The sequence below is a fragment of the Balearica regulorum genome, chromosome 10 (genome assembly GCF_011004875.1).
Source record: "Balearica regulorum gibbericeps isolate bBalReg1 chromosome 10, bBalReg1.pri, whole genome shotgun sequence".
Classification (NCBI taxonomy): Eukaryota; Metazoa; Chordata; class Aves; order Gruiformes; family Gruidae; genus Balearica; species Balearica regulorum.
In genome coordinates, this window is record NC_046193.1 from 21,295,156 (window position 1) to 21,319,212 (window position 24,057).

The 24,057-nt window shown below is 41.6% G+C and overlaps 1 protein-coding gene across 7 annotated transcripts in view; it reads left to right on the plus strand.

Annotated features, from left to right (window-relative positions):
* Positions 1-10,289: 10,289 nt before the first annotated feature.
* CNTN6 (contactin 6) overlaps positions 10,290-24,057 on the plus strand; it is a 145,195-nt gene continuing 131,427 nt past the window's right edge. For 3 of the 7 annotated variants that reach the window (XM_075762478.1, XM_075762476.1, XM_075762477.1), the window contains exon 1: positions 10,560-10,694. The gene's annotated coding sequence lies outside the window, so the exon portion shown is untranslated. Of the gene's footprint in view, positions 10,695-24,057 lie in introns of all 7 variants that reach the window. The other 4 variants (XM_075762481.1, XM_075762479.1, XM_010303280.2 and 1 more) reach the window with 4 other exon arrangements.

Sequence of the window (24,057 nt, forward strand, 5' to 3'; positions counted from 1 at the left end):
ACTGTCATTTTAAAGAGTCCATGAAAATCAGATGGTTCAATATCTTTCTAAAAATATAATAGTGTCTGACTCCAGTAAAGGAAAACCTGTTTCACTGTGTGCTGTTCTTTGTAACGTTTGTTATCTATTTATATCAGCCCTGCCGAGTCTGTAAACATCTCTAAACAGGACAAACACGGTGCTGGCTGACATCCATAGCAAACTTCCTATAGGTTTCCCCTACCATTTTGGGAAGACTCTGAGCGAATAAAACCCTGAGCTGAGCTTTGCCTTTCACTAAGCTGTCGCCTTTGCAAGGTTTATCCTTGTAGGCTTATATGCACCCCTGAAATATATTAGGGGTTTAAAATGGAAAGCCAGACTGATCCTTGATTACATACCTCTTGTTATATTTCTACAAGCTATAAGAAATTATCATGTGTGATACAAAAACTAACCTGCACAACTTCATTATAATCATAAGCGACGGTCTGTTTTAAGAGAGTGTAGTTTTAATTAAGCCGGTCTTTGAAGGTGAAGTTGATGGGATTACATAAAGAGATCTCTTTTTCCTCATAATGAAGGTTGGTATAACTTTACAAAATTCAATTATTTCTAGCCAATGCTGCATAAGAAATATTTGGGAAATGACTGAAACAATTCTTAAAGCAAATTATACCACTGTCAGAAAACAAGAAATCAGTGTGTCAAAACACGAGGATATTTCTATACAAAGCATCTAGCAAATGACTTTCCACAGACGATCTCTATCTGAATATTATATTCCTCTTAATATCCTCTTAATAATCCAAGTGAAAAATGTCTTCAAATATAATCTAAAGAAGGATGCAGAAAAATGTTATGCTTTAATTCATCTAAGCTTACTCAGTACTGTAAAAAGCTAGGGACAGGTTTACAGCTTTTGAGATGCCCAAATAACTGCATTTTCTGCAGTAAAACCACATCTATAAAATTCCACCCACTGTTCTCACGTATACGTTTTTAATAAGTGAATTTTATATACTAGTTACCTAAAGGAAGCCCTAATATAATAGCAAGTGTTATAGCACGGACTGTCTACTGTTTATATTTCCAATTAGATCAGATGGTGTTAAAGCTGGAGATGCTCAAACATTGGCCTGGGGAGCCCTGGGGAAACCGGCTGGCTGGCTAAACACATAGAGCTGGCTAAACACACAGGGCTGCTTCAATTATTCCTTTACACTGATCTAATACCACCGCCATCAATGCCAAGCTTAAAACGAAAGAACCAGAGTAATCAGGAGGTAACACAAGGAGCAATAATACTTGAAGGCTTTTTGGAATATTTTTCTGACAGTAAAGACAGTGCAGTCTAATCTGGCTGTAGTTTATATGAACTGTCACAATATTCATCTTTTTTAAATAGAAGGTTTTTTTTCTTCTTTTGGATGAAGATGGATACGTTTTAAAGCTTACACCCAGCATTTTCTTCCAGTGCTGAAATGTGCTGAGAGACTAAAGTCTGTAAAGGATCCAAAAAGGACCTAGAAAAAGAGAATACATTTTCTGGTTTTAATCCACTTTTTATCTACCTCTGTTTCTGTGGGAGCTGTGGTTATGATGCAGTATATATAGATTTTAATTCCTAATACCTTAGTATTAACTATAATACCAAGTCATTTACCTGGTCAAGTGAATCTCTATTTTTGTCCCTGTTTGTTTCATTTTTAACATTCTCCAGCCTGTGTCTCCATAATCAACAATTATCTGCTTCCTTGCACTCGTGCTCCAGACGGGGAGCAGGTAAGCAGCTGCTTGGATGAACATCTTATTGGTGATAGATCCTGCCTTGCTGCAATTCATGCCTGTCCTTACAGCCCGTTTTAACTTCTTCAGCAAACTTTAGCCTGTAAATCCTGAAAATCACATCCTTCAGATGCCTAATGCAAATTAATAATATTATCATTACTGAGGTTCTTTGTTTGTTTTGTTTTGGGTTATTTTGGGGGTTTGTTTGTTTTTTTAACCTAAGGCAAATACAGACTCAGACGGGAAGCCACACGCTGGGTATGATTAGCCAGCTCAACTGGGTTTATCAACAGGTAGGACATGCTAGCGTTAAAAGCAACACAGAAGACTCCCACGCGCTTTTGTTTTCTGTCTCTAGGATAAGGGCTCACTTGCCAGAATTTGTGAGGGACAGGCAAAGTGTGGGTTGCATTCATCAAGTCACACAAAGACAGGTCCACTCGGGTTTCACGACTGGCAACTGTTGAGAGGTCTCTCTGTATCCAGAGCCCAGCCAGGGCTGCTACCGATGGGCGGACTTGCACCCAAGCCAACATAGGGTCTTTTCATCTACTTTCCACCGTGTTACGCTCCAGACATTTGAGCAAGTTCGAGAATTACAAAAGTAATGACTCCATAATACTACTGCCTATAAAAATAAAAATAAGAGGAGATGCCAAGACATCTATAAATCGGTATTATAGATATAAAACTTTACTGCAGAACTTGAATAAGAAACCCACTTGAGTTACTAACAAAACCCTCTTTTAATTTTGTGCTCACCTGTGCATGCACGGGCTTCACAGGTCTCCCAGCATCATCCTCTGTTTAAAGCCCCTGAAGCCCATCAGTGCCCCTCGCACAGAAAAGTCAGGGAGTGCCACCCCACCACAGTGAATTGCTGACCACTTTTCTCTCTTTTTCATGCTTATTTGCTCTAAAAGGGCTGGTCAGACCCCTATAGTTTGAGAGAAGGAGATTGACTGGGCCTTAGAGAGGAGCTGAGATTGTGGCTCAGAGGCAGACCTTCTCCAGCACAGCTGTGGGTTGTTCTGTACGGGTAGAAAGTAATTATTATTGAGATACTCAAACGTAAATATAGGTGCCAAGGTTTAAAATAATTTACTATTTTCACTAGCTTTAATATTTGCACTTTTGAGTTTAATTTTCTTTCACTCTAAGCATTATTCACCCCTCAACACACACATATAATTAAAACCCAAGACAAAATACTGGATTTTCAAGTTATTCAAAGGTTGTTTTCATCTTATACAGAAACACTTTATTTTTCTCAGGGGATGTGGAAAGTTTAAGAATTATACACTTGATCTGACTTCACATGAAGTCAGCAGAAAAACTCCACAGCCAAGACTTCTCAGCTTCTGCAGACACATTTTTTCACACTTTTTTTGCATTTGTTAATTTTGATGTAGAGAGGGGGGCATTTGTGTTTTGACACAGAACGCACAGCTAGGTGTCTCAGGTTAGGCAGACAGGGCTGACAGCATTGCACATGAACTAAATTAGAGCAGCACTGTGCACTAGAATGGTAATTTTAGCAAAAAGCAGAAAAATTGGTGGCCAAATGGTGTCAAAACCAGCTTCCTTCTCCCAGCTGCCCTTGCCTCCCTCCCCTCCCAGAAAGGGATGTTAGTTTTCAAATGTAAAATTGGTACAAAAGAGAAGACCGAGGAAGAATAGCTGGCAAAAGTGTGTAATAGAAGTTGTAGTCTGATGTAAGAAATGCCCCTGCGATCTGGGGCAGAAGTGGAGTAGGATTGCAGAACAACTGCTGGGGAAGAAAGGGAGCAGGGTGTCCTAATGCAGGTTGGCAGGAACTGTACGACCTTCCCTCTGCATTATTAATTCAAGGCGTAGCACTCAATATCAGAACAGAAATTTCTTATGAACATTGTGATAATGACATGTAGTATAGGAAATGCAAAATGCATGCTGAAGAAAAGGTAAGAAGGTCTACTAGAAGTACCAGAAGTGATTTTTCTAAGACTCCATTGAGTAGCATGAAGTGTTACCTCCTGACATTTTGTTTTCCCAGCGATCTGGGGAAAACTACGCGTTCACTACAGAAATAAAGCCACGGTGCCAGAGTCACTGGGGACTTGTAGAAGCATGAACACATAAGGGAAAATAAATACAATGAAAACAACTAGTATTAGCTGGTGTTATAGAAGCTGCAGCAACTTCATGAAAATGATGGGAAACATGGGTCACAAAGAGTGGCAGTGCCACCAGGAGATGGCCTTCTGCTTGCACCAGAATGTCGGTCTAAAGAGATGCGTCTGCAGAGGGATTAGGTAAGATCGGCAAGCACTTTTGCAAAACGTGACCTCTGAACAGCCTGCTGAGTATTAGATAAAAGAAAACCATGCTTGAAAGGAGCAACTTGGTGTGTAGCTACACTAAGTTCTGTAAATTGAGAGGTTTTGTGAATTATTCTATTTTAGTCTAGTTTTCCGATCTCTCTCTCTCAGCTGAAGGACTACTTCCAGCTGATGCCCATTATGTGACATCCAGTAGCCTATACTTTAGCCAGTGATGTCTTTGTAGACTTCTCCACATAGCACAGACGGTAGACATTGATCAACTGACAGAATTGTGCAGTGCAGTAATGAAAGTTCATTGTGATTCTCAGACTCCATTCTTCTAGTTTTTTCTCCCTTAAGGAACCTGCAAAGTGACCCACGTACCTGGTACTTCACATCCTGGAAGATACAATCACACTTACAACCCTAAAAATCTGGGAACACACAACTGGTGTTTTCTCAGATAGCTGTTTTCTTTAAAAAAACCCCAACAACAAAACAAAAAAACCCCACCAAACCCACCCCCCCCAAAAAAAAAACACCAACAAAACACCAAACCCGAACCAAACCAAAACAACAACAACAACAAAGCCAAAACCAGAGCCAACAAAAAACCTCGCACTCCACACAAAACCCCAAAGAAAAGAAAAAGATAAATAAGCCCCCCAAATTGCTATGAACAGAAAATCATGCTGAAGTTAGCCACAAAGCCATTCTGAGGGCATGAAATAGTATCGCTAAGAATACTGTAATAGTCTTGATAGCTAAGGCTATTCAACAGTGCTTGCACTTGGCTATGCTTTCAAAACAGAAACCATATTCAATAACACCGCTGGCCATATAAAAAATAACTTTAATAAAAGCCTTTGCACTTATTTTTGCTTATACTTATAAAATTTTCTTGTCCGATTACCTCCAGTCGGGCCTGACATTCAGTCCTGGGGTTAAAGAGCTTCCAGTTCCATTATAGATAAGCTTGCAGGTATTGATTTGAGCATTTCCCACCCCCAGTGAGACCCAGGTGTCTGTAGAGGACAGAAAATTTTCAACTCCATTGCCATGTAGCAAAAGTGAAATGGCATCAGAGAACAACGCAGATCAAGTGAAAGCAGAGGAACCATTTAGGCTCTACTTCAGAGCATTATTCATGGCTCCAGAGGTCACCTTTGCTGGAGTGATCATGAATAAGCTGTGCATTTTGTGTGGATTAACACGCACAAAACCTTTACATTTATCCTAGAGATGGAGATCGCTGTGGTGCTTTACCACGAGGACTAACGGCATGGCTGAACGGTTTCTTCCCTCTCTCATCCTCTTCGTGGTGAGTTAGAGTCTCAAGAGTTCAGAGGGCTTGGTTTCTGGTTTATTTGCGCATGTGTGTGTGTGCAATGAGTGCTTGTGTGTGTGTGTAGCTGGGCACTAATTCCCCCCTGTGATATCAAAGCATTACCAAGTGCAGAGCCTGTGAACGGGGTTGCCCATAACTCTGTTCAGTCGCTGTAACACGGAGCCCTAAACGAACCAGGTGCAGGAGACAAAGACTGCAGTTCAGACAGAGGAAAGAGTTTTGTGGAATACAAACAAGGGCTGAAGTAGTTAATTTTGATTCTTCAACGGATCTAGTGTGAAAAAGACCAATAAGCTCAATATTTTTAATTGTGTCTTTTTACACTCAGCAGAAAGACAGCTAAATGTACGCCCTGTTCAAACAGATTATGTTAAACTTGCAGATCCCTTTTCTTTTGGTTTCTTCCCCTGCCCAAAGTAAGGCAAAATCTACAAAGAATACAGAAGAAATAGTTCTTCTATATTAAGGTGTATTTCCTACAGATTACATTAGTTTTTTGGCATTAATGTTCTTCCATATGACTCACAGTGCTAAAACATACAGAGAAGACATGCTATTGAGACTTTCTGCTCTCTCCAGTTGCATGGTAAGAGCATAATAAAGATTTAAAAATAATAAAAAACCCTCTCTATGCAAAAAAACCAAAACCAAAAAAAAGTGAACATTGCTCCCAGAGCAAATTCCTTTCCTCGTACCAGAATACTGCAGGAATAACTCCATCCGGCCACACGTATATTAGTATTTGCTTGAGATGTGGGGTTTCTCTTCAGGCCAGGTATATGAGCTGATCAGCCAGCTAAAGATGTTTCCCGTTGAATAAATAGGAACACACTGTGAACATTACTAATCTCACCGAGTGGCTAAACCAAGTCATGATGTATGGAAGCAGTCGTAAGGCATTGGCTTTAATTATTGTTCTCCAGTAACTTGTGCACTTCATTGCTGGAGTTGTATCACCTCCCTTCCTAATGATAATCTCTTGCCCATAAGTCATCAAAAATTTTGGTGTTTTTGTTTAGTTTGGGTTTTTTTAGCTCTTCTGCCAACTGCTGTTACTCTGCTGGAGGGAGGCAGCACAGCCCCAGCAGCAGACTTTTGGAGAGCTCAGGGTACAATAATCCATTAGTTGTGTGATTTCAAGGCCTCTTCTATGCACACTGTCCAACTGTCCAGCTTGTCCAGTAGCTCAATTAACTTCATAGAACATTTTGATTTTTACTGTAATACAAGTGACTTATTATGAACTTTTGCTCTCAGGTTTCCATTGCCCACGTTTTCCAACGTCTGTCTCGGACAAGACTTTCAGGAATATCACAAGACAAAGGTAGTATAACTGCATGAATCTGAAATTACATAGCTTACTTCTATATTTAAAAAATTGCAAAGGTGCATTCATCTAGCGTTTAGTTTGCAGTTACTGTGTGTTGCAATTTATTTTAGAATGTGTCTAACAGGATTGAGGGGAAACTAAGCCAATAATTTGAGAAGTAATTACCTGCTGGCAGTACACAGAAAATGCTGTGAAGTTTTACAAAAGCAGCGAGCAGCAGCTTTAGGTAGGGACTTTCTCCAACATCCCACGGGAAGCCTGCAGTAGAGGCACTCGTTGTATCCAAACCTATTTGGTTGGTAACTCGGGTCCAGGCGCTTTGCCTCTGGAGTGATGACTGGAGAAGCCCTGCAGAATTCGCTTTCAATCTTACTCGAGCAGTGCCGATGGATTCATAAAGGCGATCGAAGCTTTCAGAGTAACCAGAATCCTATGCACAGTGTAAATGCCAAATAGCAATTTAGGTTGCTTAATAGATGAGTTTCGAAGCAGTAGGTGGCACTCGCTGAATGAAGCACCTTGCGGGATGCGATTGCATTCCTTTGTTCAAAGGGGTTTAATCTCAGGCCTTAAATTTTGCCTTTGTGATTGTAGGGACTAACTCAAGGACAAGTTGCCGTTTGAGCACAGCAGAGAGTCTAGATCATATTAGTCCTTGATCTAATTCACTTTAAAATGTTGCTAAAGACATCTTGGATTTATCTACTCTGTCTCAAGGAGAAATAGAAAAACTGACACAGCCACAAGAAGTCAGCAGCAAGCTGGAAAGCTGTATCTCCTTTTGAAGGCATAGTGACAGCTCTTACAAAAAACCACATGTATCATTTGAAGGCGTCTCTGATTTTTACAGAGGAAACAGAGGAGAAAGTGTCTTCCAGACCTTTCCTAAGCAGAGTTTTTGCAAGAAACACCTTGGCCCAACTCCTGCTAATTCACTTCTGTCTTCTAGCTTATGCTCCAGATTCTATCTGCTGTCTAGTTTATAGACCAGATCCTATCTCTGAGTTATTTTTAGCCTACAAGTGTCCTGAAAGGTATGCAAGGACTTTGTGCTGTTCATTCTGAGCTACGGAAACTTTAGTCACTCTATAATCCAGGGCCAACTTTGGGATGACCAGAGCCCCATCTTAAACTGCTAAGGTTTTTCAAGCCTCACCCCAGATTTTTTTTACAACACAGCAGCCATTGCCCATGCCCTGACACTGCCAAAACCCAAACAGGAGTAGCAAGAAGGCTTAACGGTTGAAAAGATTTGTTTAAGGGGCTTCTGACTCCTGGATACACAATAAGGTTACATTTTTTTGATCAGTGCTGTTTTGTTGTTTGTTTTTTTTTAAAAAAAAGCCAAACAATTTTTAGACAGCTTTTTCTGCCAGAATATGGCAATTATTCAAAAGTGAAACATTTGACAGAGAAATGTCAACTTCAATGAAATTTTGTTTTGAAAGAAAATTGGGCAAACCCACACCATTTTGGTAACATTTAATTGTTTTATCTTGACCTTTAGGAACCTGTTTTGATATTCAATTTTATCACTTTCTGTGTCATTTCTTAAAGATCTAGGCATAATCTTTAATAGAGTATAATATAGTTCAGAAAATCTAAATCAGAACTTCACAAGTTTTAATAAAAAGACAATTCAGAGGTTCAGAAGTTCAAAATTCAGACAGGTAAGTGTTGCAGTCTTTCCTGAATTAAAACATTAGATCTTGAAATGAATAATCGACCCTTAGAAAGGGGATTTCTAAAATGTTTGGAAATGGGAAAGTTTTAGCAGCATTAATTTCCTGAGAAATTCTGTTCCCAGACAAGCTTCTTTGTTGGACAACCAATGCATAAGCAAAATAATTTGTTTTGACATAGCAAAGATTAGATTTTTAATAAACTTTTAAAATTGGCAATGAGAAGCTTGGGTTAAGCTGTTGTAAGCAGCTCTTTGTCTATTTACTCTTGATACAACTTTGAAAAAGCACTGACATTATTTAAAAGGAAATTTTAATGGGGAAATACCTAAAATTCCATTTCAAATTTTATTCCTAATTAAAAATAGAACTGCTAATTATAATGCCTGTCTACTTTAGAAGGTGCTGCAAGGCTTAATTAATTGTCGGTAAAGCTCCTTTTAGATGCTCACATGATGGCAGCGTAAAGTTGTTTATGTTAATCAGGAGGATGGCTGTGAGAGCTCTGAAATGGGAGGGGAGCACTCACCATACTGGCCCCATGGGGCTGGCACAGGATGCCTGGCACCTCTGTGCACATCCCATGAGTTCCCATAGTCCCGCTGTCCCCATTTTATACACAAAGAGCAGACCAGGACAACTGAGGCATTTCCAAGGTCGTAAGAGAGGTCCTCAATGGAGGTTGGGTTGAACCCAGATCTCTTAAATCAGGTCCAATGAGCCATTCTCTGCAGATGAACGATAGAAACCTCCTCCTTTCCTCTGCTTTTAGGAAGGACATCATCTTCACCTTCTCTCCTGCTACGGTTACTTCATTTTTCTTCAAAGGTGTCTTAACTCAACAGGCACCTCAAGTAAGAAGAACGTCATTATTGCCACTCGGCAGTGGGCTGACAACGAGCACGGAGGCTGAGTCGCATGGCAATGAGCCACTGCACCTCACCACACCCTGACTGCACGGCGGGGAGGGAGGAAGTGGCCCAAAATGTTTGGTACCGTGGCAGAGCCCTTGAGGAGACGCCACCAGACTCCTGGTGCAAGTTCTCCACAGTCAGCAGTTGTGCTGGAAACCAAGGGGATGCACGAATGCGCTCCCGGTTTATAGGTGGGGAAAATTGAAACTAAAAAAGATGCACACTCCTCCCCTTTTGTTGATTGAATTATTGTTTTGGTCTACTCAAGGCATCCGCGTGCTGCTGTGTGTTTTTGCCACTTGACTTCCACATCCTCTCCACTTGCCATTGCTCAGACAAGCATGCAATTAATCCCATTACATACTAATGGATTTACACTGAGATTACATTAAAACGTTGTGAAGCAATGCCTGTGACACAATTGCACTTTTCTTGGCAGAAACATTCTGAAAACTGCTGTTTCCACTTCTATCCCCCGTGAATACAAATAACTTTTGCTTACTAATGGAAAGGCATTCCCCTGTCTGAGCTCTGCATTTGATCTCTGCTGAAGCAGTCCCAAGAGGGAAAATGGAAATCTGAGAAGGTCTGAAGTTTATGTGTAATCATGATTTATGTCTGTGCTACTTTGGACAAGGAAGTTTTCATCCTTTTTTTTTTTAAATATATATTTATTATTTTTTTAATATGTAAAATATGGAGGGGTAGTTAAATGTTTCAGGAGGACAGTCAGTGCTGGGATGTAATCTGAGTGTTGTCTCGCATCCTGTGAGCTTAATCTTACGGAGCTCAGGAAACGACTGTGGGACCCAGGACTAAACAAAATTATTTCTCTTCCTGATCTAAACCTAACACCGAGTACTGACCCAGTTTTCAAGAAGAGAGGTTTTCTGATTACCTGACAGGAGCTCATATTTGTACGAAAAGAATAGCAAGAGCACATTTAATCTTTTATGCTACTAGCATGACAGCTGCGCTTTCGCGCTCTCAGCTTGCTTGAAGGATGAGCAGCGCAGAGCTAATTTTCATACATTCAAGATTTCCAGATAGGAATATGCATAAACTGTAGGAGCTGTTTATCTGATTCAGGCACTAATTGTGTGGGTCCTAGCACGAGTACAACAGGAAAGCAGTGTATTTCACAGTTAATACCAGTGAAGAGACACGCAATGCTCAGTGGATAAAAGGCTTGTAGTCCCAGCTGGGAAAATAGTTCCATTATCTCCCAGCTGCATAGACCTTCCATACGGCTCCGTTCTGCCTCGATGAACACTGTGGCTTGCTGAGAGCTTGAAACAGTTCTGCAGAAAATTGTAAAGATCCTGAGACATTTCACTGTTAAGATCTGTAAGTACAGAATTGTGCTGTCTACTGCAATGTGAATAATGCTGGGGGAGCTGCATTTTCTGTGGGTTGTTTGGGTTTTTTTCTTCCTCAGTAATTTTCATTAGCATGAGGGGTAGAGAATGAAGAAAATTCACTGCTTTATTTATGCTATGTGTCTGTAAATGGCTGATGCTCCAAATGTATACATTCTTGAAAGACAAAAATGTATATAATGAATTTGTATGCATGTGAGGTCTGAGTCAAACAGAACAGGAGACTGTGCTAGTCACAGACACCACAGGTATATTATTTGAGTATATCACAGCTCTGTGCTGCAGTAAAATGGACAACACAGAGGATGACAGTGCTAATTTTGGCACTTTCATATGACTTTGTACAGCGTATTAAAAGATGAAGTGGGTAATGAGAGCCTAATCTAATTTCTTCCAACTGAAGGTGTAAAAGCAATAAACATAAATCTTCAGGAAAATGTAACTAAGTCCTAAAAAGAAAGTTTTCCCTGTTGCTCATTTTAACAATTAAAAAAAAAAAAAAACAAAAACAAAATTGCAATGTATATTGAACTTTGGTTTCTGCATCCAAGGATTTGCAAGAGTTTTAGTTTTGATGTTGTCAATTTTTTACACTGCATGACACAGCTTTAAAGGAAACATAATACTTTATAAAAAGTTTTGGAAGTCTGTGGTTCCAGAAGCAAGCAATTGCTTGACTAGCACTTTATGTTAAGCGTATATTCCCGCAGTGCTTTTTGGGTGAATACTTTGATCCGGACAGTTGTTGCATGTGTAAAGGCTGTCCTCCAACAGCTTTTGCACAATCAGGGTGAATTTGCTGCAGCACTTATGTATCTGAATGATTAAACAAGATGCAAACACTCTGCAGCCTGTTTAAATAACTGTTGTCTTTTTGACCACACACAAGTTAAAAATCAGACTATTTACTTCTCTGAAGCAACATTTCCTCCTCCTCTCCTCTTATTTCTGCCCCCTCCCAAAGAGAGGGGAATTGTCAGACGGCTCCTTCCACATCCAGCATTTGGAAAGTTCTGCAAGTTCAGGGAGTTTTTGTGTGTGCGCAACTAAATCCTGCAGTGTTTGTAATTCTAGGCGCCGCATCACCACAAATAACCCATCTTCATCAGGCAGCTTTTGCTTTGGTGCTCCAGAGGCACTATGTCAGTGTTTCACATTCCATGAGTCTCTGCTTCAGAGGTTTTATGACACTAAAAAGTCCCAAATCAGTACCTATATGAAGTTAGCAACTACCATATATCACATTTTATTGTGTAAGAAAGAAAAATAAAACACACCAATGTATGCAGTTATAGTTTTCAAATGCTAGTGAGGTACTGATCGCCATGCATTAGAAGTATTACCTTCCATGCTGAGGATAAAATTATAAATAATAGATAACAACTTAAGTGCTTTAAATCAAGTAGGAGACATGTCTCTTTTCCTTTTCTTCCAGCTTTATGATCAGTATTAAAAAGGTTTGCGGTGCATAATAAGCTACCCTAAAATTAATTTCTTGCAGTTGGAGCAAATATTTCCGTCACAGAACAAGGTGCCAGCATGCCCAGGGGGACTTGAAACACAAAGTTGTGTGTTTGCATTATGTGGGCATGAAGCACTATTTGTATTTGAACAGAAAATTTCCATTAGAAGGATGTTTGTCTCTGTCTTGTGAGTATATGAAAATATATCAGCTCTTGAAAATGGCATTCAATTTTTTTCTTTTCCCCCAGAAACTGTATTAGCTGCATGTTACTACAAGACAATATCCCTTTTGTTTAAAATCGTGACCGAGTTTATTCCAGAAGATTGCCACAGCTAGCCTTCTACTAACCCCTGCCCAGAGGTCAGCTAGATGCTGCTCACCTTCCTGGCACAGGGCTTGCTCGGGGAGACCAAGACACAAAAACCATCTTAATTCTGCCCTGCTTCCCCGCAGCCTCCCGCCTTGCCCCTTCCGACCTGCCGTGGAGGAGCAGACTTACCCGGAATGCTCTTACAGAGGATGGACACCAGAAAGTCTGGCTCAAAAAGTCCTTTATTCCTTCTTACCAAAGGCTGCACTCAAAGTTGATTATAACTAGGTACGTGGGCAAATTTATAGCCTAGTCTTCTAGGTAAGAGGCAATCTCTTTTGGAGAAGCGAAGACAGAACTTCAGGCACTGTTTTGATAACTGTGCTGGCAGTTATCATCTCTGGGACACCAAAAAAACCCCTGCTTTGTAGGAACATTTAGATGATTAGGTGACCTCATTTCCATTCAAGAACTAGCAGACTTCTGCAAACCTCTTATTTACACAAAGTCTTTCTACAAGTGCAGAATATGCAAGAAAAACCCACCACACGGTTAAAAAGAGAACCAAGTAACTTTCAGTAGCTTCATCACAGAAAATAAAAATAACCCCTAGCAAAATAGATCAGGACATTGTACTTACAGTTCTCCATCTTGCCAATGAAACAACCATGCACAAACAGTGTGAGACACAGCGGCAGAGATATGGAAGACCCCACCTCAATGCTTTTACTCTTGAGGGAAAAAGGTGTTTCCACCCATTTGTTCAGCAACTGAAAAGTTAATCGTATCTTAGGGAAAGAGATAATTAAAGACTGTAACAGCTCACTCCATTTCTAGTTATTTGCCTCAGAAAACTGCTTTTTTGATTTATTTTTTTTTCTCAATAGGAAATGTTTTACTAAGGTCTCACTAGCTCTGTGACTTCACTGCCGCGTTAACTCAGGTAGCTCACCTCTGCCCAAGCCTACGTGAGGGTGTCCCTATACCCGCCTCTTGCCGGTAGTTACTGTCGCCTCTGCATGCTGACACTCGCCCACGTGAGTTTTTTAGCACAGCTGGATACTGAAATCTTCTAGGATTCGTTCCCAGACAATTTGATCAGCGTGAAGCATGGGAAGGGCACAGCAGGAGAAACACCCATCTTAAAATGATCCTGTCCGAGCTCTCCCCATCGGGCAGGCGGCTTCCAGCCTGACTCACTCCACGCTTCCCTCCTTCCTCCCCAAGGTGCAGAGGTCTTTGCTCACAACACCTCTAAAGCCAGACGGGGGTTTGCACGTGTGCAAGGCCCAAAAGGTAACGGGGAAGGTCCTGCCTTGAGTCACCTGAGGAGGGAAAAGGACCAAACAGCGAATCACTGAGATACACAGAAAGGAGTAACTCTCCTACTTGTACGTGATTGGATTTTTGTGACTACAGCAGTCTCCATGCTCTGTTTGAGGACAGGAGACGCATGATGTCTCCTCTGTATTGCTAGCAGCAGCTGTGCAACATTTAATCAGGTTACATATTATTGGCATATTTCCTGGTTTGCCTTTTTTTTTTTTTTTGCCTTTTTTATTTGGTCCTCACTCACTCAGTATTTCAAACCTCCTATATTATTGTCCCTTGGGACGATGCTGTGATTTGGTCAGCCTGTTTTCGGGACAGTGGTGGAGCATGGCTCTATCCACACTAGGGATGTTCTCTAGCTGTACCACCTTGCTTACCTTGCAGAGCTGAGCTCTGCGGGCAGGAGCCCTGAGCTACGGCTGCCATCACCCATGTTCACCCAAAGGGGCCTGGGGATGGGCTCTGCCATCATCTCGGGCAGGAGGGAGCAATGGGGATTGACTGACAGTCAGTGTGAGTACGTATCCAGGTAGGCACAGAATCATAAAATAGCCATGTGGGGCTTTTTTGGGGGGGTCTTTGTAGTTTGGGTTTCCTGCCAGTGGAAAAACTCCACAGCATACAGTGCTCAGGGGAGCGACAGAGAGAGGGATGGGGAGGAGGGAGTGGGAGAGAAGAGTAATTTCCCTCACTTAGACCCTCTAATATGTTTCTAGCCTATAAAGACAAGTTTGTTTTATTAAAATTTCTGACAGCATCTGCTGTAATGCTCTTGTTAAAAGAGATGGAAAACAGCAGAAAGATGAGAGAAACAGTGTTATGTCCTTGCTCTTTACACAACATAATAATATGGGAACTAATATAATTGGCTTCCAGATAACTGTTTTTATTAGCCATGTACAAACAGAAGTGACCCAGCCGCCCAGGTATGCAATGTCCCGCTCCAGGCTCTGATCACAGCTCCCACCAGAGGCATCTCAAACAAATAAAAAAAGATGCTACCTAATTTTTCTAAACTAAGTACTCACTTTTCTTCAGGATACTCTGATGTGATTACCAATAGTATCCACTTTATACATAAGATTCCTCAGAAAAAAGATGAGAACTGTTTCATATTTGGTAATGAATTATGCCTGTAACCAAAGCATGAGGATCCCAAGACCCTATCTGTGGTGATGCCTGTGAGGAGGCTCTTAGTAAACTTGTGCCACAGGAGAAGGCTGGCTGGAAAACAAGGGTCCTCTGCTATCGAAAGTGGTGTAATTTTATTTGTTTCCACTTCGGTGTGGAAGGGGCTGGGAGTCAGGGCTGTCATCTCATGCCTGCAATCTTTAGCAGTGAAAAAAAACCAAAACCAAACCATCAGTGGTTAATTTGTTACTCTGGATTGGGTAATTACCCACTGCTGCTCTTGCTGAATCTTCCTTATGAGGGTTTTTCCAAGGTCCAAATGATCCAAACGTGGTGTAGGTCTGCCCACAGCAGTCTGGGACTGGGACACTCTCCAGACGTACAGGAGATCACTGTCTGGGTAGAGCAGGAATTTCATTGCTGCTCATAACCTTGTGCATCAACTCCTGGCTATTCTAGAACCTTGTTCCAGCAGTTTTCCCATACATTTGAGAAACCTTCCCACAGAAAATTTTGTCAGAGCTCGTATACTTCTAATGAAACGGCATCTTGCTGAGTACTGAGCGCGAGAGCTGTTGCTATCACGCTGCACTATGGACCGCGCGTGTTCATCTTCACGGTGCTCAAACTCCTCTGCTAATAGTCCTGGGGAGAGGGAGATGTTAGAGAATTCAGCTAATGAGGAAAACGTTCTCTATTTTGGGCAAAGGACGTGCTAGGCTGGCTTGTCAGCAAGTGTGAGAAGACAACTACCTTTCACCAGCACTTTTTTTTTATTCACACCCCTGTGATTAACACTGGGAGCAATTAAAGAAGCTGTTTGGGCTGAAGCTCTGCGCCAAGTCTCTTACAGTCAAATGAATGAATTTTCAGACGTTTAGTGCTTATTTCCCCTTCAAACACATATTTTGCTTTTGTGCATTTTAGGCTTCATCTTGTCCCACTGCCTTGTCTGTTGGGAGGTCTCTCCACCAAAAATAGGTCTGGCTGGACCACAAAGTATTTCTCCCTCTTTCTGAAACCTGAGCTCACCATATTCTTTACCAGTTCAAATCCACCTCTCAGCCATTCCCTGTCAAGCAGTGCATACGCTGAGTTTGGCATATACAGCATACATGTGGTACCTTTGGTAAGAGAAACGGGGATTAAAAGCCCTGAAGTTTCTGCAACTTCATCTCTTCAAGCAGTTCCTGATAATCCTACCATGAAATTACAAAACCAGCAGGACCAGAGCAAACCTCACTATAAATTGTGCTTCCTCCATTTGTAAAGGAATCCAGATAAAATGTAGATTGTTATCACCTAAATTAGACAGCTGTGCCACATAGACTATCCAGCATCCTGCACGGACTCAGTTTCCCATCCCTCAGCTGAACACTCTCAGTTGTCTTGGCAGACAGAATTTGGGCTTGTCTGCAGTGACCTGTGCTCCATCCCTGCCTTTCCCAGTGTCCCACAGCTTCCAAGGAGTCTGTCCTTGAGCCAAGCAAAGAAAACCAACCATCTTATTTGCACTGTGGGACTGTCCTCTGCAGAGAAAGCACATGCAGACACTCGGAGATCCAGGCTGATCTCCGGTGCAGTTGCCGATCATCCTTCATGCCTCGGTTGCACTTCTCTGGCACGTCTGGTAACAGCCACTATTCCAACAACTATTTCTGATGTTTGTTTTAGAGTCGGATAAGCCCTGGCCGGTGACTGCTGTGTACTGCGTTGTTTTGCATGTTGTATCGTAGCTGGTCCCTGGTACTGCAGCATTTAAGCTCTCCTCAAACTGATGGCATTCTGCTAATTTCCTTAATTCAGGCACTTAGCCCAAAATGGTTTCGTTTTTCTCAGGTTGATAATAGCAGGGAAGCTCTGCAATCACCGGCAGATGTGGGCACTGGGGAAATTTCTCTCCCAGAAATTGTTTTGTCTGCTGGTTTAGCAAGAGCACTTCGGCTGCACAGCAGGTTAGAGGTTTTACCCCTATTATACTCACTTAAACTGCCACCTTTTTCTCAGCACTGACATCATTAGCTATGACATATTGCTGAAGCCTCTCCACAGAGATGACCCAGTCCTTTCTGGAGCTAGCACACAAAGCTAAAAGCTGTATATATTTTTAACCCCTTTTTTCCCAGTATTCCTCACTCTGAAGCCACTGGAGGTGCAGGTCCAATTTCACTGCCCTAAACCCGCTCTGGTCCCTCTGTTCCACAGTGTCCATGAGGTCGGTCTGTATTTGCAGTCCTGGCTCACTTTTCCCACCCAAAGGTTCATACTAAATAACAATATTTACTGATGATATAACTGTGTGATGCCCGGCCAGCTGCATAGCCATCTGTTTGGTGAGGGCATAGCCACAGAGGGATCACTTGTCAGAGGGATCCTCTTCTACGTACAAGAAAAATCTCCATTTCCTGAGCAGTTGCAATAGGAACAGTTATACATGCATTTCTTTGCAAAAAGCTTACATAAAAAACAAACAGAAAGAAAAGACTCATTCCTCAAGGAGACAATTCTTGTAGGACGAAAGGCACTATAAGTATTTATTGTCGTTGCTGTTTAAGTACCAAGCAGCTCTGACCAGGAGCAAGTCAGGCTGTGCAAACCTCGCCCGTGAAACCCCCCTGTATGGTGTGGTGAGGAACGGGGGTGAGGTGAGAAACAGAGGTACGGTGAGAAATGCACCTTGCTCAGGTGTGGCTGCCTGAAGAGCGGATAACAGGGCTGTGACTGAGTTCATAGCGTATCTTCAGCGTGCCCTTGCATCCACCGCTCAGTGGAGGCTCCTGGCTCTGGCAGCCTCAGCTGTCACATGAACCTTTCTTTGCCATGTTTGCTGGGGGGGCAGCTGAGCAGAGGGCTACAAGTTTATTGCACCGTTTGGCCACTTTTCCATATGTGTGTTTGTCTGTTAATAAGATCATTCACCCCCTGTGCTGCCGCCGTGCCCCAAACACCAGTCTGTGCTGCGGGGAGCATCCTTGCCGCAGCGGCAGGGATGCTTCATGCCCCACTGCTGCACCTCTCCTTTTTCGTCTCCATCTGAGACATCACCTTGGCTTTTAGTAGCCGCCTGAAGCAAAGGAGAATCCTGGCTTATGAACCTGCACACAATTGCTGCAGTTCCAGCCAGGAATAAACTGCTCTTAACCTAAATACTCCTCTGAGGACACTGAGCTTGGGGGAAGAAACATAACTGTGCTCTATGTAGCGCGAGCAGGAATAAGTGAGCCTAGTATATACTGGGTAACTCTAGGAGGACATTGGGAAGGCAGTTGGAAAGACAGGGGAGGGAAGGAAGAACAGTGGTGAACGCAGCTAAACAGTAATGGCCTCTTTATATTGTAGTAAATGCAATGTTTTCAAATAAAACATATACTACTGCAGCTATGAAGACTGTAAAGGCATCCAAAGCAAACGCTTTGTCCAAAGGCAGATCATAGCGTAATTCCTCAAGGAAAAGAAAACTCCAGCGTGTTAAAGCCCCCTTCCATAGTGGGGGTGAGCAGGAGTGGGTGGGGGCTGTGGTTGGTGCTGGGGCCACCATGGTGGGTGGTCCCACCAGGTCAGGCTGGGTGCACCTACAGAAAGCACTGAATAATTTATGGGACAAATTAAAGAGTGATAAAACTGATATAACAAAATTAGCTCATCAGTGCAACAAGCAGCATTGGGGGTACATTTCGATCATTCAAATCTGGCATAAAATGAGTGCACTGCAAGCTGATGTGGAGTCCACTGTTAAATTTGCAGGAAAAATATTTTGCATTGTAATGCAAAACGCTCACTTAGGTGAGCCAGGATCTACCACTAAATCTTAAAGGCTATTTGATAACCAGAGACTTCAGGGAAGGCTATTGGTATTTTGGGATGCTCTGAGGAAGGCTATGGGGAGTGCTATTTGGTCTTATTCTGTACTTGAGGTATTTCAGCATTAATTGCACAGCTTTACTGAGAGATTACTAGTTTTAAAGTTAGTCTTATTGAAGGTGTTGAATAATGGATGATATTAAACTCTGGGTTAGGGATTCAGAGGATGGATTTGGAAGACACAGGCAAGAGATACCCAAAATCAAACTTCTGTCAAGAAACAGTAGAATAAGTTATGTATGAAGTGTAAGACTTGACAAAAAGTACCTTACTCACTGATTCAGGTAAAATATAAATGACTAACCATGTCACGATTTTGCCTCTTTGCCTGGCTGACTTTCTCAGCAAGATTGATTCAAAATCCATCTAAGCCCTGAAAGGAATTAGCAGGAAACCACTTTGTTTGACAATGCTGAGGGGGTCGTTCGAGCAGCCAGAACAACCAGCAGCTCTACCCAAAAATAAAGCCCAAGCCCTGACTAACCAGGGGCCCTGCTAAGCGCAGTGAAGTATGAGTAAGTCTCATAACCACAGATGCAAAAGAAGTATTTTGAGAGGAAAAAAACCCCCAACAAGTTAGAAATTCATCGTGAGATACTCTAAAGCTGAATCACAAAGGTATCGGGCACTGGTGATTTTCTAGAGTGCCCTGCAGAAGGTTATATCATAAAATATTGCAAACTTTTTTGGTTGCAAACAGGGCAAAATTAAACGTGAAACAGTGCTAGATGCCACGAATGGCTGGGTGATGTCTGTGACCTTTGAACGAGTTAAAAGTAGTAAGGAAATGTAAGTACAAGTGCACTGAAATAAAACCGGGTGAGATCCTTATTATTAACTTTCCTTAGGGGAGCTCACATTTTGAAAACACATTGGCCAAATCAGGAGATTGAAAATAGAAAATTTATTAAGAAAATATATCAGGAAAAGCACCATTTTAATGTGATTAATCTCAATCCCCATTTTTTTTTTTTTTCTGTCCGTGGGGATGCCCTAGAAAATGACCCTCATCCCAGGGCTGGGGGGGAGGAAGGGGCTCCTCGAGGCTGTACCCTGTCCACACGCCTCTCCTCTCCTGGGGGGCGAAAGCTCCTCTGTGTGGACTCTTGATGTACGGCTTGTTTTTACTGTGAGAAGTGGCCAATTTCCTTCCTAGAACTGACCTCCTCACCAGCAGCATATGGGATTTTTTTCTTAACTCAATGGTTAAAGCCAGGCTTTCAGGTGGATGTGGGATGGGGTGTTAAGGACTGAGTTATAAAAGGCCGTCAGAGGACAGCAGGAGTTTAACCAACTGCATGAGGGAGTAGCCAAAATTTACACCGTCATGGGGAAACCAGCCGTGTCACTCACTTCAGATGGCCCAGAAACTTGAGTGTGCCAGACTACAAGCGATTTGAGAGCTGACCTGAGAAGGCCACATAGTGTGTCCTGCCTGAAAGCCTCAGGCATTTATGCAGAATGAGGGTATTTTTCAGTCTGCCATGCCTGGTCAACAACCACAGCCTTAAATATATTTTTAATTTTATTTCTGATTATTTTTATACCTATTTTAGTGGCCTCTTTTTTTGCATTAAGCTTAATGGCTGTATACACTATTACAAATGCATTGTTACCTGTCATACCATTTATACCATCTCATTTATTCTGAACAATACAGCAGCCCGTGCTATAATTCATCAGAATCAGACACTGATTATTGAAGTGGGTAATTGCACAGGCTGTGGCCTGGTGATCAACTCTGGGCAAGGTAAAACCCAACAGACAGGATCAAATACAATGAATGCGATTGCAGTGAAGGTGTTTGCTGTTGATAGGTTGCATTCTGCCAAGCAACGTAAATCACTGGTATACGGCTTGGAAAATATTGGTACCTTGGTCTCATCTGCCAACAGGTATGTAAAATAACACTGGTCCAAATGCACAGCCACTATTGCCCTCTCCTGGACAGAATAATACTGATTAATACCAGTAAAACCAGACTTGTTTGTGGCTCACCTCCCTGCTTGAAGGATCAGTAGCTTTTATTGCATGTCTCTGTAAAGAATACGTACATCTGCACTCCTTCTACTTTATGTATACTTATATAGTCCTTCTACCATATACATATATGTGTATACATATGTGTGCGTATCTCAAAATTCAGCCAAACACAAAACATCACTATGAATCAAATCAATGGCCTTTTGCTGGATGAAGCCTTCCTGCCATGTAGTCTTTCACCCGTATTCTCCTGAGTATAAAAAACCCCCAAACTCTAACAAATCCCAAACCCTCACGATTCCACTACCTGGGTTTGTAAGTATGTTTGTAGATCAGGGGGAAGCGCAGAAAACAGGCCACTCTTGAACAGGTCATTTTGGAAGATATGTCGTGAAACTACTATAGCTTCTGAGAGACTGATACAATTCCTATAACATGAGGTTTTATACACAGGGGCAGGGAAAGTCACTGGAAAGGGAAAGTCCCTGGAAAGGGAAAAATCAGCTTCCCTGCCAGTTTTATTTCTGATGGTGCAACAATATACTTTGCATTTTTTGTCTGTAGCTTTTAGGTTGTAATTGCACATGTATGTCTAATTGCTGTCCAAGTCTAGAGTATCAGTTGTTGATCTCCACTGGATATAGCATCTTGGCCCTGGGGAAACACAGTCTGCATCCATAAGAAAAATATTTATGTTCCCACAAGTCTATGGGGTGAAAATCTTTGCTTTCTTGTTCCTTCTTGGTTCCCATTGAGCCCTGAAAATTATTTGGTTTAAAGTGCTGTCTCTTTGATATTCCCGCCTGCGGACTCTGGAGTGGAAATGGTCAAGTGAAGATGGCTTCGCAGCCTCACCGTGCTTCACGTTGACTTTCTCTCCCACGAAGCTCTGCATTTCAGAAAGCAGATGATGGTGCAAAATGAGCAGCACAAAGTCTTGATTTTTCACCCACGGTTCCATGTAGCACTTTCACTCATACAAGCAGGAAACCACTGACATCTCACAGTGGAAATGTGGCAACAGAGGAGCTTTACAGAATCGTCTTGCGAATACAGCCCGGTGTCAGAAGCTGGTTCTTGGCTTTGCGGTGAACCTCAGTGCTAAGCTCCTCGCTGGAGCTGATCTGCAAGGTTTTCCCAATCAGGCACAGGCAAGAGACAAGGTGAACTTTAGGCTATTTCTAGGAATTTGATTGCATTGTTCAGAGACGTTTCTGGTGGTTACACTTTAAAAAAAAAAAAAAAAAGGTAATGAAGATTTCTGTTTTTCTTTTATTTCAGTGTTTTGGAGAAACAGTAATGTTTTGCTTTTGGGTAAAATTCAAATCAATGCAAACCTCATAAGCCAATAAAATTTTATAGATTGTTATCCAATATGTAATTTGTTACACGATATCTATGTGGCTTCTGTTTATTGAGACATAAAGAGTTTCCTTTTTTTAAGGTAGATTTTATGTGAGAAGGGCACAAGAAGGAATAACCTTTCCTACCTATTGTGCCATAAACTAAATTACTCTTAACCTCAATAATTTATCATGTAGTGGCAGCCTAATGAGACCAAAATAAACAGAAACAAACTGCCAGAAATTTTCTTGAAGCGACAACATTTATTTATATCAGCACAGTCTTTTGCTTGTAGCTTCACAGGTTGGCCGCGTGGATTTTACAGTGGATAACATCAGATGCTCTGAGCAATAACCGAAGAAAACTTATGAGGCTGTAAAGCTTGTGAAAGGGACTTTTTCACCCTTGAATCACATATCACAGGGTGTGAGTGTAGACGAGATGTTATAGGATAGTTGCATACTTTATGTTTATTTTCTGGTAGTAACTTTCTGCTGGATGAAACTAATACAAGGAAGGGAAGGAAGCCTTCATTTCTCCAGCACATCTGAACAGCAGCCTGAGGGGTACTCGAATACAGATCATCATGGCTTTTGTGATTTGGATCAAGAGGGCTGGAAAACCTTTCAGAAAGAATGATACCTACCATACTTGTGAAATACACTGTAATGTATTGTGTTTACTACTAAGATGTTCTTTTTCTAATATGACACTTCTCTTTGCAATATACCTTGGCCTGCACACATTATTTTTGCCAGTGTAGTTTCAAAGAAAAGGAGTAATACTTTGGAATAAATGCAACTTTTTTTTTTTTTTTACTTTTTTTTTTTTTTGAGCCAGATATACACAAGCGTGAAGGAAGCTTTTACTCAGTAAGTCTTGCTTGAAGTATGAGTGCACTGACCTACAGATACACACACAGAGTACAAGCCTATTTACTGCAACGTATGATTGTATCACAAGCTAAGCAAAGATCCAAACCTTTAGAAAGCTGATCCAAATCTCAGTGAAGTCAGTGCGATTATGTTTCCCTGACTTTCATAAGACTGGATCAGACCTTGTACGCTGCTTATTAGCTACATTAATTACTGTGTGATTTACCCTCCACATAATGTAATTGTGGTTGATATATTCTGATGTGTACAGAAATGGAAATACGCGTTGATGATCTTGCACACTGATGAGGACTGATTTGCTTATTAAGGAAATAAAAGCTAAAGATAGTGGGTCCCTTCAGACCTAGTACTTGCTATTTCCCCTAACGGATGATAGATTTTTCTAAGAGGAGCAGACCAAGAGAGGAATATAATCAATCTATTTGTTGTTCTTAGCCTAGCACTGGTGAAAAATTTGATTTGTGTGACTATGTAGTAACAACATTGTTTTATATGTCAAGAAAAAAATAAATAGTCCATTATTTAGATCATCACCAGTAAATGGATGTTTTCAAGAATGAAATGCGGGTCCATCATCTTCTTCTTATCATCTCTATTCAATCTCCTAAACTCTTGCTAAACCCATACCGTAGGCTGCTGGAGAAAATCCTGGACTGCGAGAGAGGCTGAGTCAACGATCAGAGCGACATGCAGTGTAACATCAGCAGAAGTTATTAGTGCCCAAATGCAATTTATGAGTGCAATCAAACATGCGGATGACAAGAAGTTGGGGAAGAGCTGCAGTATCCCGGGAAACAATCTGCATTATTAAGAACATAACTCCGGTGAAAGTATGATTAGCATACAAAACTGCAGACACTTCACTTCAAGATCCTCCTCAATGTCTCTTCTTCAAAACAGGAAGCACATTTAAGCCCATTAGAGATTGAACTCCATTTTGAGACATTACAAATGCCATTCCAAGGAAATGTGTAGAAACTTATTGATAGAGTAGCTTTGCAGGTATGCG